The 16465-nt window shown below is 40.4% G+C and overlaps 1 protein-coding gene across 4 annotated transcripts in view; it reads left to right on the top strand.

Moving 5' to 3' along the window:
* LHFPL3 (LHFPL tetraspan subfamily member 3) overlaps positions 1 to 16465 on the top strand; it is a 361851-nt gene that overhangs the window by 224544 nt on the left and 120842 nt on the right. The window lies entirely within an intron of this gene.

Raw genomic sequence — 16465 nt, 5'->3', positions numbered from 1 at the left:
TCCCTGCCTGCCCCCACTGCTTACCCCCCTGACATTTGCCCCTACTGACTCCCCTTTTTCCCATCCCTCAACCCTTAGATGAGGAAGACTGGTGGGGTCTCAGCAATGGTGCTGAGACTAGGTTAAGCAGGTGAGAGGTCTGACTGTAGCCCTTCACCAGGTAGAATGGATTACAAAGGAGGGATGAACTGCACTGCATGAGTTATTGCTGGATAGTTCCTAGATGTATTATTAAATAAAGCTGCAGCCTAGTTAAACCACATTCTGGTGGCTTGTCCATCTTTCTATAGTGTCCAGGGCAATGCATCTTAATCGTCATCTGCAACTTTACTGTAATTTCAGCCTTAGACCTAACAGGTGCAGAGGCTGGCAATCATGCCAGATCTTGTGATATGCACAAATGGGGTCCAGTATTGACAACCCCAAACAAAGATTATCTTACAAGTCCCGAGATTTATTTTTAAATAATATATTTGATGTACTCTTTATTTACCTTCTTTTATTAATCTTTATAGTACAGTTGGGTCACATTTTCAAGCTTTTCTCTGCATGTGCATGAGCTAGAAGTTTACTTTCTTTTCTTTTTCCTTTTTTTAATTAAAAACTGAGATTCTCATGTATTCACATGACTCTAGGAGCTGGGACTTAAAAAATAAAGTGAAACACAATAAAATCATAATAGTTGGCAACACTGAATCTATAATAATGCCAAAATTCATTTTAAAAGTAGATTGGGCCCGCGTCCTAAATTTCTAACCACAACATTCCCAAACTTCAGGAGTGGTCAGATCTGGGTGAAATTTGATAGAAAACAGAGTTTCTCCAGGAGGAACAAAACGCAAATGGCTGTTCTTGCTTTATAAGATAACCAATTCATTTACTAGTGCAGATCACAAAATTGATGACTGTGAAATAGGCAGAGATTAAATACAGTAGTCATTGTTTAAATATTACATCATCTGTAACAAAGTGTTGGAATAGCAAATGTATTTGTATCGTTTACTTTTAGTAGGTTTGGGGGTCTTAACTACATTTGATCCTGCCAACCTTTAAGTTCATGTCAATGGGACTATTTGCATGAATAAGGATGGCTCACAAGAGTATGGGATTGAAGGATTGAACCTTTAGCTTGTTGACACTGATTCCTTGAAAATTATAACTATAGCCAATGAACACTAGAGCTAGACATATAGAATGAAATCCTGGCCCCATTGAAGTCCATGGGGGTTTTGCCATTGACTTCAATGGGAACAGGATTTCACCCACTGGCTCTTAGTCTCCACTGTGAGGCAACTTTGTAGTCATTTATACCTATCCAAAGTGCGTGTAGAACACCTACCAAATCAGACTGGCAGCACTGCACATCCACAGTATGCTCATTTGGCACAGGTGCAGGGCAACAGCGAATCAGACTCTTAGTAGTCCAATAAACTGAAAGGATCTTGTCCTGGTGTGGCATGGCTTGGATATAGCTGTGATGAAATCAGAGCTCCATTGAAGTCAATGGCAGAACTCCTGTTAACTTCAACAGGGCCAAGATTTCACCCAGGGAATGGTAAGAGAAGATGGGCAGCAGATGATATAGGGGCCCTTTTTCCCTCCTGTCTCCAGTGCACCTGCACAGGCGGCAGCCAGACTGTGGCCCCTTAAATTCTATGGCCTGTGTTATATAGGAGGACAGACTAGCTGGTTACAATGGTCCCTTCTGCTCTTACAATCTATTGAACTTTCTCTATACACTTTCACTGAGTTTACACTGATGTAACTCCATTGACTTCAATGAAAATCCTCCTGTCTAACAGTGTAAATGAGAGGAGAATATAGTCTCTTAAGTGAAAAGGAAGAGACTAGCATGGTCCACGGCAGTAAACACCCCAAGATAGATCATATGGGTACATTGTACTCATGGCTTGTGGCTGCTTCCTGTTTCCTTCATACACCTGATAGTGCTCAGAGGCCGGCACTGGTAAAATGTAAGAGGAGTAGGTGTTGCTTCTGCTGAATGTACACTCCCCAGCATCCCTAGAGGCATTCTGCTTGCCTCTACAAGTACAATGCTTCTTGCCATCTCTTTCTGAGTGCTGCTTCTACACACACGCACATTCTCTGCATGTTCAGATCATTTAATCCTAGATACTTTGTGGACTGTTACACTGTTCTTCCCCCTTAACCCATTTGTCCCCAAAACATATGCACATAAATCCTTTAGGAGATAGTGTTCTACTTACTCAGGCAAAACTCCCACTGATTTACATTTGTCTAAGTAAGAGGAGCAGGGCTGGATCCCTAAACCCCTGGAATATTAGTAGCATCTGCAAACTCTTACTGACCAAACAAATTCTTCTTTTGTTTAAAAAAGTAGTATAGACATTGTTATTTTTTCAAATTGAAGTTTACAGACGGTATCTCCAAATTTGTAGAGTTTATCACTAAGCAGTTATATATTATCAAAGGGCTGTTGCTCTGCAGAAGTTATATGTCTTATTGTAAGTGACAAGGCAGTGATAATGCATCGCTATTACCGACTAACATTGGAAGAGAGCTGTCATGGAAGGCCATGTTCTATCCATTGAGCTAAAATTGAAGTGAGATAATAGACATATTTTAAAATTAAAATATATCTGAAAAGTGGAAAGAAAAGAATAAAAAGCAATACTAAAGCCCCAACAAAGGTCACTACTATTTATATTTGTTAGTGGTTTGCAATGATTACAATCTATTAATTTTGCAAAACGGTGCTAGCATTGGGCTTTGGGTGCAGTAGACAGAGGGGCATTAGAAACTCAAATAAGCATCTGAAAACTTAGTACAGACAGGAAGTTTTAGGTTTTGCGAAACATATATACAGAAACAATTGACCACACCTCAATAACAGGGAAGCTGAGAATTAAGGTAGAAGTCTTATGTTAAGAGACTAGTGCAAGAAGACATCGTGAAAGAAGTCAGGAAAGAATGGAGAAGCAGCTGCAATAAGCATATGGGAAAGTTGAGTGAAAGTTTGCCTGAGTAGTGAAACAATGTATAGCAGAAAGATTAGAAAGGAAAACATTGAAATAGAAAACCTAGAGAATAGAGTGGAAAATTGAAAACAAACAGAAGGAAACTCAGTAGAACTTTTTAAGGTTTCCATATTCTCAGAGAAGGGAAAGATCTGTTGTGTCCCCTACAGGAGTGTGCCTGATGGGATCTTCTTAAGCATTTTAGTTCTGTATGTTGGATCCTCATGAGTTCCATGAAATTCAAGTTGAAGCAGCAGCTGAGTGTTTGTTTCCATCTGTGCCATGCAAGGAGGTGCAGCCCTTATTTTTGTGGGTGCAGCTCTCGCTTCTGTTATCCATACCTTTGTCACCTCCAGAGTGGAGTATTGCAAAGTGCTGTTCCTGGAGTTATACTTCCAGACAGCAAGGCGTCTTCAACTAGTGAATGCAGCTACCTGTTTAATTAAACATATGGAGCACATTGTGTCTGTGTTCCATGTCCTTCATTGCCTTCTAATTAGTTTCTGGGTGAAAATTATGATACTGGTTTTAACTCATAAAGCCCTAAATGTCTTGAGAAGTTGCCACCTTAGGGACTCAACTGTCATGGCATCACATAATGAGAGAGGCAATCAGGTGGGGTGCTCGAGTCGCAGTCCTGGGGTTCAAGAGGAGAGTAGTGGTAATCAGTAAATTTTCAGTTGAAGAAATCTCTTCTCTGAACCCTTCAGGATAACAAGATTCAGATTTGCTGATTCTATTCCTCAGGTTTTCTCACTTGGGTGGCGTTACTGAGGTATGAATAGGCTAGGAGTTTAGTGAACATTGATCCATACCGGAAGGCTATATGGATTTTTTTTCTTTATAAATAATGTACAGGCAGCTAGAGGTTAGGCTAGGAACTTTTAACATAGCTAAAAATCTCAGAGGCAGTTCTTCCCCCTTTCTCAGGCCAGAGAAATAAAAATAAATTGGAAGATGTTTAATGTTAGAGGTAAATCAGTCTGTAGTTTTGTGGACATACTATAAAACTCCACCTTTATGCAGTGTGTGAAAGAATAAATGGCAGATAGAAAAATTTCTGACTTGTATCTGAGGAACATATAGTAGGTGGCGTGACTGGAGAAAGGGCAACTGTTTGAAAAATAGCAACGCTAATCTAATTAGTTTTTTTAATCAAGATTAAGAACACACCACAACGGAGAGGGTTGAATCAAGAAGTCTGTCTTTCCACAGCATACACTTTGGAAGAATAAGGACATGCTGGATGGAATCCAATATGATAAGGCAATGAGACACACAAGGAAAATGTAGCAAGAAAATTACTGTATGTTCAAGTGTTTTATACACCATGTAGTAAAAGTTCAGTGCAGACAACCAAAGTGCAAAAAGCAATCAAAGGTAAGAAAAAGGCACAAGAAGGTTTTTTTAAAATAATGTCAGATATAGAATGAATGGGAATTTTTTAAGAATGAAGCAAAGGTAAAGGATATAACAAAAGTAAGAGAAGGAAATTAAGATTTCACAAGAAGTAAAGGGGTGATGATGTTTTTTTAAAGTTTAAAAAGGAGCCTGAGGTCAGACATGGTGATAGCTTTGCCTATTAGAGTTAACTTAGCCAAAGAAACAGACATTGAAGAAAATGTAAATGAATTATTTACCTCAATGTTCACAAGGGAGGCTAGAAAACTAAGGGCAGAGATTTCTATGGGAATAAAAGTCAATTCTGAAAGGAATGCTGAGTCATCAGAACCAACAAATGACATTGGAGTGCCTGATAAAGCACTGGGATTAGATGGACTATTACAAAGTTCTAAACAAAGCTGGACAGATAGGAGAGGAACTAAGAACAGAGGCATCCAATATCAAATTGAAAATCAGATACAAGTGCTTAAGAACTAGACTCTTAGCCCTGGTCTACACTTACCGGGCGATTCGGCAGCAGTCAATGGGAGTTACACAAGCTACGCAGAGTAGCTTGCATAACTCCCATCGACTGCTGTGCTTCCCTTCTGTGCGGTGTCTTCACTGCACTGTGCTGATGGGAACTGTGTTCCCGTTGATGCAGCGTTATGCCACTTGAGGGGGTGGTTTTACTGCGTCAACTTCTGGATGGACTGAGTGGGTTTTCACTGACCGCTCAGTGGATCCAGTTAGGTCGATCTAACGGTGGCGATTTTGCCACTGTCAGTGTAGACATACCCTTAGACTATCCATACAGCCTCTGTTTAATAGGGGCAACATTTTTAAAAGCACATCCATGATTTAGGAGACTAAAAGTACCATTTTCAAAAGTCATTTGGATCCTTAGGACCCTAAATCCCATAGACTAAATAAAGGCTGCATGGACAGCCCAACAGTGGATCTGGCCCAGTGTATATAGCGTCCTTATGTTCTCTAGATCCCTTCTTAAATATGGTTTCTATCTGCACCAGAGCAGGTGAGCACTAGGTAGGCACTCTAGGTCTGCATCTACAACCCTTGCTCCTGAAGTCACAGGATGAGATCGGTTTCTAGTCCTAGTTACAAAGAAAACCTTAAAAACGTGAACCCAAGTTTTACCAATGCAACAACATCTGCCTGAATGTGCAAAGAACCTGAAACAACAGCTTTGAGGGATGTGAACTGCCACATTCATCTTCACTATGAAATCTGCTGTTCTGTGGAGGCCCTCACTACCACCACAGCATAGGACTCCCTATGTGTGAGAGAGCCTATCCTGCTGCCATCTCATTGTAGGTGGGGTGATGGCACTGGAATGGGGCCATGGAGCTGTCCCATGTAGCATGTACCTAGGTTCCCATGTTGCCTTAATCAGCCCTGATCCACACAGCACCCAATTTAAGAACTGATTAATCTTAACTGTGTCACTTTTGTTAGTGGCCTTATCTGCCAGACACTTTGTTTTTTTAAGTAGTTAGACACATGGTTATTTTTTGTGTAGATCAGTACTCAACATCCACTGTAACCAGTAAATCAAAGCCTCCCGTAACTTTCTATATTCCACTGTGCACTTTCGCATGTATAGTGGGTATCAAAATTCTAGGCAAAAGTGAGGGAATCCATGGGCAGCTCTGAGAAAACACCCATAGCCTTTGGTGTGAGCAGCTGCCGCTAGGGACTGTGGGATAGGAACCAGAATACAATCCTAAAATCGCAGTTTGATGGAGTGCTAGATGTGGACACAGACCACTGGGGTTATCAAGGCAGAAAAGCTGCTGAGATGACAACAATTGAAATCACGCAACTCATAATCAGTTAAGTTAACCCAGCCTCTAATCAGTTATAAAATTATAGTGGAGCGTGTGCATCTAACAATTGTGACTAGAAAACTGTTTCAAAACTATTTTCCACCCGGCCTCCCCCAAAACCCACAACTTTGTACAGGATAGTATGCAGCAGTTGCAGTGGAGAGTGTTTTCGCTCTTTACTTTATAAACCTTAACAAGGATTTAATCACAAAATAATACACAGGATATTCCTGGTTGGAGGCCACCCTATTGTTCATCCATTTGCTTTCCTTACATTAATTTTAATTGGTCAGCCTTAACTATGCCTGTCACAGGATGACTGACTCCTTTAAGGGGAAATGGGACCAAACGCACCTATGACATAATTAATTAGCTATTTTGCAGCCTGAGGGTAGGCCTAAGGAGAGTCAGGTATAATTTCATAGACACATGGGCCTTATAAGAGAGCTGAAATTAATCACTTTGGCAGTTGGAGCTACAGGGTGCAGGCAGGTTTCTATGGAAGGCACTGAGCCAGAGTTTGTAGGGAAAAGAGTACTCCAGGAGAACAAGTCTGGGACCAGTGCTCTAACCCAGAATGGAGAAAGAGACTGTTAAAGGTAGGCCAGAAATGGGCTGAGAATAGGGCCCAGAGGATTGAAGAAAAATTTTTAGTTTGGACTTATTGTTTTTGGACTTGGCTGAAGAATTAAGACACATCTCCAGAACTGACATGTGTGTGGAGAGTTGAGGAGACCCACCTTGTGGAGGGAAACTGAAGCAGGGAGTGCCTGCAATTGAAACACCTGACCAGAAGGGGTTGCTATGGAGCAGCCATGCCCACTTGCAATGCCCTCTCTTATTCATGCCTTAAAATATGAGGTGTCTCTTCATATCATTAATCTCTTTATTTGAGCGTTAATACAACTGTATACTATGAATTCATTTCTTGTCTTCAAATAATGGTTTCTAGCTTCTATTCTGGGGCCCAATCCTTTGAAGTTAAATGCTGTTAATGGTTGCAAAGGTGAGCTGTACTTACGACCCTCCTCACTTAGCCTCTCTGTGGGCATCATGTCAAAGTGACAGGCCTGTATTTCTCTCAGGATGGAAACCTGCAATCTGCCCTGCTCTTATATTGGATCCTCAACCCATAGCACCCTTGTTCACAAACCATGTCCTCAGCAGGCCCAGCTGGGTTATGGTCTCTGCTATAGACTTCTTTCTGGGAGCCTGTGACCAGCATGAAAGTGCAGTGACTCAGAGAATAGCTTCTTCAAAATAAAGTATTATTTATTTATCCATAGAAACACAACAGAGAGAACCAGGGTTAAAACAACAAAAGACCTGTATGCATATTATCTTACCTAAACCTTAGCCTTTCCTTACAAGTTTATGATAGGTCCCCCTTTGACTCAGTCATACCCACAGCACTGGAGCTTGGTGAGGCAGACTGCACATCTGCAGCCTCTGCATCACAGGCTACGGCTACACTGACGGCAGCAAAGTCACCTCCGTCAGATCAACTTCTCTGGATCGACTGAGCAGTCAGTGAAGACCCGCTCAGTCGATCCAGAAATTGACGTATTAAGACCACCTTCTCAAGCGGCGTAGCAGTGAAGACGGCGCACAGAACAGAAGCAGAGAAGTTGACGGGAGTTACACAGGTTTTTTGCACAGCTTGCATAACTCCCATCGACTGCCACCGAATCTCAGAGGTAAGTGTAGACAAGCCCTCAGTCTCATCCTTCAGTCAGTGACACCCCCCTCTTCCCTCCAGTTTTCTTTTTATCCATTTCAAAGTCCCTTTGTCTATCCTAGACACCAGAACCTGGTAAATCTGGTTTATGCATCTCCCCAGGCAAGTCGGAGTCAGACTTCCAAAAGTGGATTAATTGTATTATACATTTCAGCACTAGCAATTGTGGCTGTCTACAGCCATTGCCTTTGGGGCCCTGCAGAACAAATTTAACTAAGATTGATTTAATCTTTTGTTACCTTTTAGCCCGCAAAACAATAATCACCAAACCCACAAATAAATATATAATGTTCCTAAAATCAGTACTGATATCTCCCATGTTCTTCACAGAGGCTTAATACTCTCTGAATGCCCTTAATTGTCAAAGTCAATGGGAGTTGAGGGTGCTCAGCCCCTCACAGATCTCAACTTCAAAAGGGAAGAGAGACAGAGAGGAGTGAATAATACTCACTATTATTGGTCCTTTTCCCCAGGCTGTCTAACATTATACAAAACTCAGATGCTCACTTAAATAGACTGACTGTTGCTGCAGCTAGGATCAGCAAGACATCAGTTCTTGAAAAGCAGTAAAGTGTCACTGCTGAATGTCAACCTGAATAAAGAAGTGATACAGCTGAACAACCTCAAGGGCCTCTTGTCCATTCCTCTTCTCTTTCACGGAGCAAAACTGCTAAAAGATCAGGAAGAGCTATAGCAGATATAAGTAAAGAACAGCACATGACTAGCTGTTCAGTCATAAAGACATACATCTGCCTCAGTGCCTTATGAGGAATGATGTGGAAGTCAATACTTTTATCATCCATTGTCCTATGTGTCTGCATGAGAGTGCACTGTTTAAAACTATCTTTCTGTTTAGAATAGCAGGTAATTATCCTTCATAAATCACAGTAAGACTATCTGTATTTATGTTTATTAAATCTTATAATTTCAAAGTAAAGGATGAGAGACAGTTGTTCCCATCTGCGTCCACTTCCTCCGTTTTTCATATGAGGACCTCCCATCTTGCTAGCCTTCCTCTTTTTCCCCTGTACCAACTGCTTCCTCCTTGCAGGCTGATGGTTTTACATGGTCATCTGTGTTCCACTCAGCCCCTGTACTTGTCTTCAGCATGTAGCCACTCTGAATTCAGTTCCATCTCCTCCCCACCCCACAGGTAACCATTGATTTCCCCATGTGAAGCAGATGTGGGACCCATCAGCAGCAGGAGAGGAGGAGCAGAGAACAGAGGGGTTAAGGAAAAGCTGTTGGTTTTGAAAAGGGGAAGATGAGTCATTTTGGAGCTGACTCTTCTCATGAGTAGAAACCTGGTCCTATTTCCAACAGACGGAACCTCCTCTTTGCCACAGAAACTCTTCCTAAAAGACTCCCAAAAGCCTTTAAAAACCTGGCAAATCCTGAAGATGTTTTAACACCTTGGGATGAACCAGTGCCCAAGAGAGGGAGCACGTGTTTATAAGAATGGTCTTTTAGTCTAGTGCATGTTTTTCCATTTGCCAGCAAAACAGTAATTTTCACAGAAGAAAAGTAAAGAGGGAAAGACAAAGAAAACCCCATCCTTGTTTGACTGCTAATTATAAAATTGTTTCTTCCTTCCTCTACATTGGCTCCTACTTTTGGAAAAGACTCCATCTCCTCATGCACCAAGCAACCTCCCTCTCTTCCTTCAAGCACCTCGTCAAAACACGTTTTCTCCACAAAAGCATTTCAAGACCACAGCTGATTTTTGTGACCGCAAAGTGCAGGTGAAAATTGTGCCCGCAATCTGGGAGGCTGGCCCTTCTGAAAACCTTAGCTCTGTGAAAATCCATCCTCTGGGATGTAATCCGGCTTTCACTAAAACAATGGGGATTGTATTAGTGATTCCACTGAGTGCAGGCTTGGGCATTTAAAGACCATAACAAGAGCAGAAGAACTTGTGTTAGTGCTGAGATTAAGGTAAAAAATGTGTTCCCCTGTCCTCCAGTTAAAAAGAAAACTGCAGAATAGAGTCTGACAGTGATTCATACTTAGAAGTGATATCTGGAATTTCCATCCTGTAGGAAATTCCACCATTTCAACATTTGTTTTCGGCCAAAATGAGACCAATATTTGAAATTTTCTGCAAAACAGATATTCCAAAAAATTTCAATTTGGAAATGTCAAAATGTTTCATTTTCATTTTGATGTGTTCATCAAAACAAAACATTTCAACATTCCCAAAATCTAAATGGTTTGTTTTGTTGAAATCACCTGAACCACTTTGTTTCAAATCATTTCAGTATTAAACTGCATTTTCCCATTGTGGTGCGTTGCCCTGAAGGAGCTGCACTTCAGGAGCCTGTTGCCCTCAAACCTGAACTTTCCTCTTTTCCATGTCCTGCCCCAGCACTGCAACAGCTTCCCTTTCACTGGTTTGTCAGTGCTGCTGGAATACATTTCTTCAATTATTATAAGCTTGAATAATTGATAGAGGTAACTAAATGCAGGTTTCTATTTTTACTAAAATTCATCTTGAGCACAGCAGAACCATAAGGCACCATATCCTGCTGTCTGTGCAATAGTATGTGGGGCTTTTTAAAGTCTGAATTCAGACTCTCTTTATTTTCAGCACATAAGTAGTTGCTGGCTGTAAAGCTGTCAGACTCTTGAAGGTCTGAATGATTGAAATAGTGACATGTACTGTAGAATCTATTACTGACTTGATTGTATCAATCCCTTTTGTGCCTGTGGTTTTTCCCTCACCTTGCTTTTGAATTAAAATATCTATAAAATGCACACATGTTTAAATAGAAAATGATGGTCGCTGCCTTCTTTGCTTGTCCTACTCACCAATATGTTTAACTTTACTTGTGGTGTTGGTTGCGTGGAGGCAGACAAATTTTCAAAGTGTAAAGCCAGGATATGGCACCTGCTGGGGGTTCGAGGATGTGGGCTTGGGCTTAGATCGAAGAGGGCGTAGAGTGGAGAGAATATAGGCATCTGCCATTCACTCTGCCATCTGCCCCATCCCACCTTTCAGAATGAAAAAGTAGGACACCATTCTGAAAGGGCAGAGTAGAAAAACAAAGTATTTATCCATGTTTACTGATGTCCCCTACTCCCCACCCCTTTTGCCGTATTTTCTACTCTATTTTTGCAGGGCCATCTCCTTTACTATTTTTAACCTCATCAGCTCAAAGTTCTACCTTATTTTTTCCCTTTGTCTCCTCTCCCTATTCTGTCTAATTCAGAGGTTCTCAAACTCAAGGGGTTGTGAGGTTATTAATGGGAGGGTCGCGAGCTGTCAGCCCCCACACATGCTCTGCATGGCTGACAGCCAGAACCCTGCAGAGATGAGTGGCTGGAAAGCAGCGGCTGCTGACCGGGTGCTCTGAAGGCAGTGCTGCCCTCCACAGCAGCACAGAAGTAAGAGTGGCATGGCATGTGAGGGGGTCATCACTTTTTTGGGTCATCAGAACCTCAAATATTTTCAAAGGGGGTCCCAGAAGAAAAGGTTTGAGAACCCTTGGTCTAATTGCTCTTTCTGGGTCTCTGTGCATTGGTCTCCTCTTCATTCGCTTTCCTTGCTCTGTCTGCTGCATCATCCTCCTGTTCTTTCACACTACCCGTCTCCTTCCTTCCAGAGCCACTTTCTTCCCCAAGTCTCACCCTTCCTTCTCTCCATTCTCTGCCCCTCCCCCTTTATTAGTTATCACTGTTACTATTTATATTGTGGTAGGAGCTCCTGAGACATCTGCTCCTGTACGTCACACACACATACCCCATATCTCTCACCCTCGCGTCTCCACTTCCCAGTGCCTGCTCCCTATTCTCTTTTCAGTGTCTGTTTTTCTAATGTCTATTCCCCCTCCTTACCCAGGTGTCGGCTCATTGGACTCATCCCCACAGTCTCCCTGTAAAGGCTCTAATGAGTCTTTCCTCCACTAACCCCATGAATCCACTTATTTCCTTCCAGTCCACCCACCACTGCAGGACTGGCAAGGGGAAGAGAAGTACAGCACCTGCTCAGGGCCGAGTGAGTTGCAGCATGAGTGCTGATATGCAGAGGGAACGTAGAATATTCATGCAGAGAGGGCATCCCTTATGACAGACAGCAGGTCTTGTACTACAATTGGGCTCATAATCCTGCAAGTGCTGAATTTCCAGACTCTACTACCAACCAGTTTGCACTATTGCTGGCATCCACCACCAGTCAGCTGCTGGCTCTCTCAACCCTGTACATTATCTCCTGCCCCCTCCCGTCTGTCTCTCTAACTAGATATTTATGCCACATCATCATTGTGATGTATGAGAGACCTGCAAAAAATGCAAACCAAGTTGGCAAAATGTGACTACAATTTGACTTGTATCTTTTGTAATCACTCTCCTTTCCTGTGGGTATGTGTGAGGATCTCCTCTCTCCTTTCCTTTCCTCTAGCATCATCTAGTGCCCTAAAAGTTTGGTTTTTTTTTTTTTTTTTAAATCCTTTCTCTTCTTCCCCCTTTCCTTTCTTTCCCAGGACCCTCCTCCCACCAGGAGGTTGGTGATTATTCTGCAAGGGCCATAGGTCCTGAAAACCAAGAATTCCTCTGGGTTTTAGGAACATGACGTCTCCAGTGTGTATCATAGCAGACAATGCTGTGTCATCCTTTGCCCTTACTCCATTAAATCTCTCTCCTACCAAGTAGCACACCTCCACTGCATCTCATGTGCAAATAAAATTGTTCATGTGGCCAGGAAAAAATGAAGAAGCCCTCCTTGTTGAATGAGTTGAGAACGTGGGAACTGGTCTATACCAGTTATTTCTATAGCAATTAGCTTTTCATAAATAGAGAGAAAATCACTGGTGCACATTTTTCACGGTGAGGGTAATTAACTATTTGAACAATTACCAAGGATTGTGGTGGATTCACCATCATTGGAAATTTTTAAATCAAGATTGGCTGTTTTTATTTTAAAAGACCAATTAGGAATTACTCTGGGGAACTCCTATGGCCCCAGGAGGTGAGACAAGATGATCACAATGGTCCATCTGGCCTTATAATGTATGAATCTGTGGTATTTTTCATGAAAATATGTCATCTGTATTTGAGGAAAGCATCTGACCATGAACTGTAATCATTCACTATTTCAACTTGAGCATGTACAGTACTAGAGAGGACTCTGATACATTTGATTGGTCTGAGTGGCAAGTTGGCCAATGTCATAAATAATTCAATCTGTAGAGATTGATCGTTCATTCAATAGAGAAAGCTTCAGACACTGAAAGCTTCTGGATTTTTTAAAACCCTAAATTATGGAATTTTAAAAATATTCAATCATATGGAGTTATTGTATATACTGTAGTTGCAAACAATGGACCATATCCTACAGGCTTTACTACATATCTTATTCAGTGTATGTTTCCACTGAAATCAGTGGAAGTTTAGACTAAATAAAACCTGCGGGATCAGGCTAGGCATCTGCATTACCAAGTGATTTCTTTGCAGTTCAACTGTAATTGCAACATAATTTATCTTTTTTTAAAATGGCTTCTATTTTTAAAAGATATCTCTGAATCCAAAAGCTGATTCCTTACAGAGAAAATTTCCTAATCCTCTTTAGAAGGATTAAAATGTAAAAGATTCTAGCAATACAAAAAAGAATCTGTAGGTGGATTTTATACCTGTGTTTTCTCTGTTTAAAAATTTTACATTCTTGCAGCTGATAAATGAAAAGTTACCTGAGTTCTATAGTGTCAAACATGCCTATATATTTATAGGAATTCATTGCAAAAAGCTTTCCTTAGGAAATGCTGATTTGAGGCTAAGTTATTTTATTTATGTTAACCTCTAAATGATTCCATGATGCCATGATTCGTGCATCTGAAAATGACAACTAAAGCATAGATCCTCAAAGGTATTTGGGAACCTGTGAGGATATGGACCTACTTTCTCATCCAGTAGAAAACACCTGAACTGTACAGGGAACTGGGAGAGAAATATTCCATTTGTACTGCATCCTGAAATTTCAGGATCATATTCATTTTTGTTTTAAATTTTACACGAAGGCTTTTATCCTGCAAAATTTACACATCAGCTTAACTTTGCAACTGTGAGTAGTCCCACTGATTTCAATAGTAAAGTTAAGCATGTGCATAATTGCTTGCAAGGATCCAGACCTAAGAAAGCTTATTTTCAACTATATTTTCTAGCTTAATTGGAAATCTGAGAAACTTATTTAGGAAGCTCTGTACAGTATTGCTTAGCTCAGGGCATGTATTCCCAATAACCTAGATAAAGAGGGACAAAGTCTAAATCATTTCCAGGAAATACTTAGGGCTTATGTCTGATGTCTGATGTAGTATACAATAAAAACCATTCAAATTTAAATATTTTCCAATTGCCCCTATAAAGCACAGAAATCCCTGTTTCTATTTATTGGGGGAAAACTGATAACTGTTCAAAATTGCAGACAAATGCTGTCATACATATTCAATATGTAAACTGTTCATTGTGTGCAGTGGTTGTTAGTCTGCAGAAAATATTTGCCTACAGTTATTTTAATTCTAAGTACATTGGATAAATATTGATTTTTTCATGGAGACTAGTTCAGAGAAGAGGAACTGTGAGAATTTAGTGTATGTTTCAGTGAAGCCTACCACACCTACAAGAGTGATGCTTATGTTTCAAATAGAAAAAGTAATCTTTAGAAGTATAAATAACTGGTTCAAGCAAGAAAATTATTGCACAATTTGTCTCTTAATTCTTTGGCGATATAAGGAAATTGAATGAATAAACTAATACAGTCAAAAGGCATTTTAAGGCTCAACCAGCATGTACTCAGCAAATCACTGTAGGTCTAATTGTCCTAGAAAGTATTAAAGGAAGATATATTTTCACAAAATGAGCTCCTCAATAAGAATTTGTAAAATACATTAGACGCAAACAGGTTTTATTCATCAAATGGATACTGTAAACATTTTTTTCCAGCTTCTTTCAACAAACTTACTTTCGTGACCATCCTAAGAAAAATACCAGCCCTAATTAATGTTTGCACTGTCTCTTTCATACTATCTCATCAAAGTGATTGAGGGAATCTTATTCCTCCTTTCTATTTATATTACAAGACCTGAGTGCCACTGTGCAACTGGTAGTGTGTGTTTTTGGGTGGGGTAATTTTTGCTTTTTTGCAAAAGAAGTTTGGTTTGTTGGGGGCATGGAGAGGGGAGGTGTGTAAACTGGTAGGCTTAACTTTGTCTTGAAATGGAGAGGACTTTTACCACCTCCTAAAAGTTCATTGTAGCACCCGCAGTTGGTAGAGTACATACGGGTTAACATTCTGCTCCTAATTTCATAAGTTATACCATATGTACATCATCGTAATTAGATCAGAATTTGTCCAACAGCATTTTAGATGACTTGAAGTTACTGATATGTACACTTTTCATGAATCTAGCTAGTTCCTTTGAACTATCCTTTGATGCAGGAGGCGTATGGCAATATATTATATACTGTACATTAAGACTCACAAAATAATTCAGTGTCCATATTTGAAACATGCATTCAAGTTCAGCAACATTAGAGAGGCCACAGCAACATTAGAGATGCCATTGAAAGCTTAGATATACTTTTAGAAGAATAGTGCGCCCCCAATTTACCAGACCAGCTTATTGAAGAGGCAGAGGTTTGCAATGGAAATAAGACTTGCCTCTGAATTAAAAAAGCCTAAACAGACACACTAAAATGGATAATTTAAAGTATATGGATTTGGTGATTTTCATTTAGACAGTATATACTAACTTAATTTAACAAAATTTTTATCTTTCAATTCTTCTTACTTTTGTATTGCTTTTTAAAAAATGCCAGTATACCAATTACATTTAGTCAATCATGATGGACCTGATTCCACAGCCTTTACTGAGTGCTACTTACACAGATAGCCCTGTTAGCTTCAGTAAAGTTATCTGCGTGAGAAAGAGTTCCAGAATTGGACCCCAAAGGCATACAATTGAAGCATGTTGCCTTGATATGAGATATGTCTTCAATACCTAATTGTACAGTCTCCTAATCCAAACATCTCCTCCCTCCCCTCAGGTGAATGTCAAGCAGAATGATTAAAAATGTGCTATCCTTACTGCACGGATAGTGGACCTGATTTTCCAGTGCACTACACCAGTCAGACATCAGTGTTATGCTTTTGAAATTACTAGTGTAACATAGTGGAAAATCAGGCTTTGGGTAGTTATTTCTGTTTATAACTCCAGTCAGACAATTTATCTTTTAATTTCCTGTGAGATGTCAAGTACATATTTTCCCAATCAATAATGCAGATTTACTCTAGTACTAACTCAGTGGAGGGACTCCACATGTGCTTATATTAGTAAGGTCCGAGAATTTGTCTTTATGCTGTTTTCTCATCACAGCGATTGAGGAAAACCAGACACTCACTACACTCGTGAATGAACTCACACTGGAAAATGATAAAAGACAAAGACACCACATCATGTATGGGTGAACACTTTTCAGAAAGAGATCACTCGATAGCCCCAAAGGAAACC

This window comes from Emydura macquarii, unplaced genomic scaffold (assembly GCF_026122565.2).
Source record: "Emydura macquarii macquarii isolate MOO-44397 ecotype Brisbane River unplaced genomic scaffold, CSIRO-AGI_Emac_v2 contig_2636, whole genome shotgun sequence".
Taxonomy (NCBI): domain Eukaryota; kingdom Metazoa; phylum Chordata; order Testudines; family Chelidae; genus Emydura; species Emydura macquarii.
This window is presented reverse-complemented; position numbering and strand designations above follow the sequence as displayed.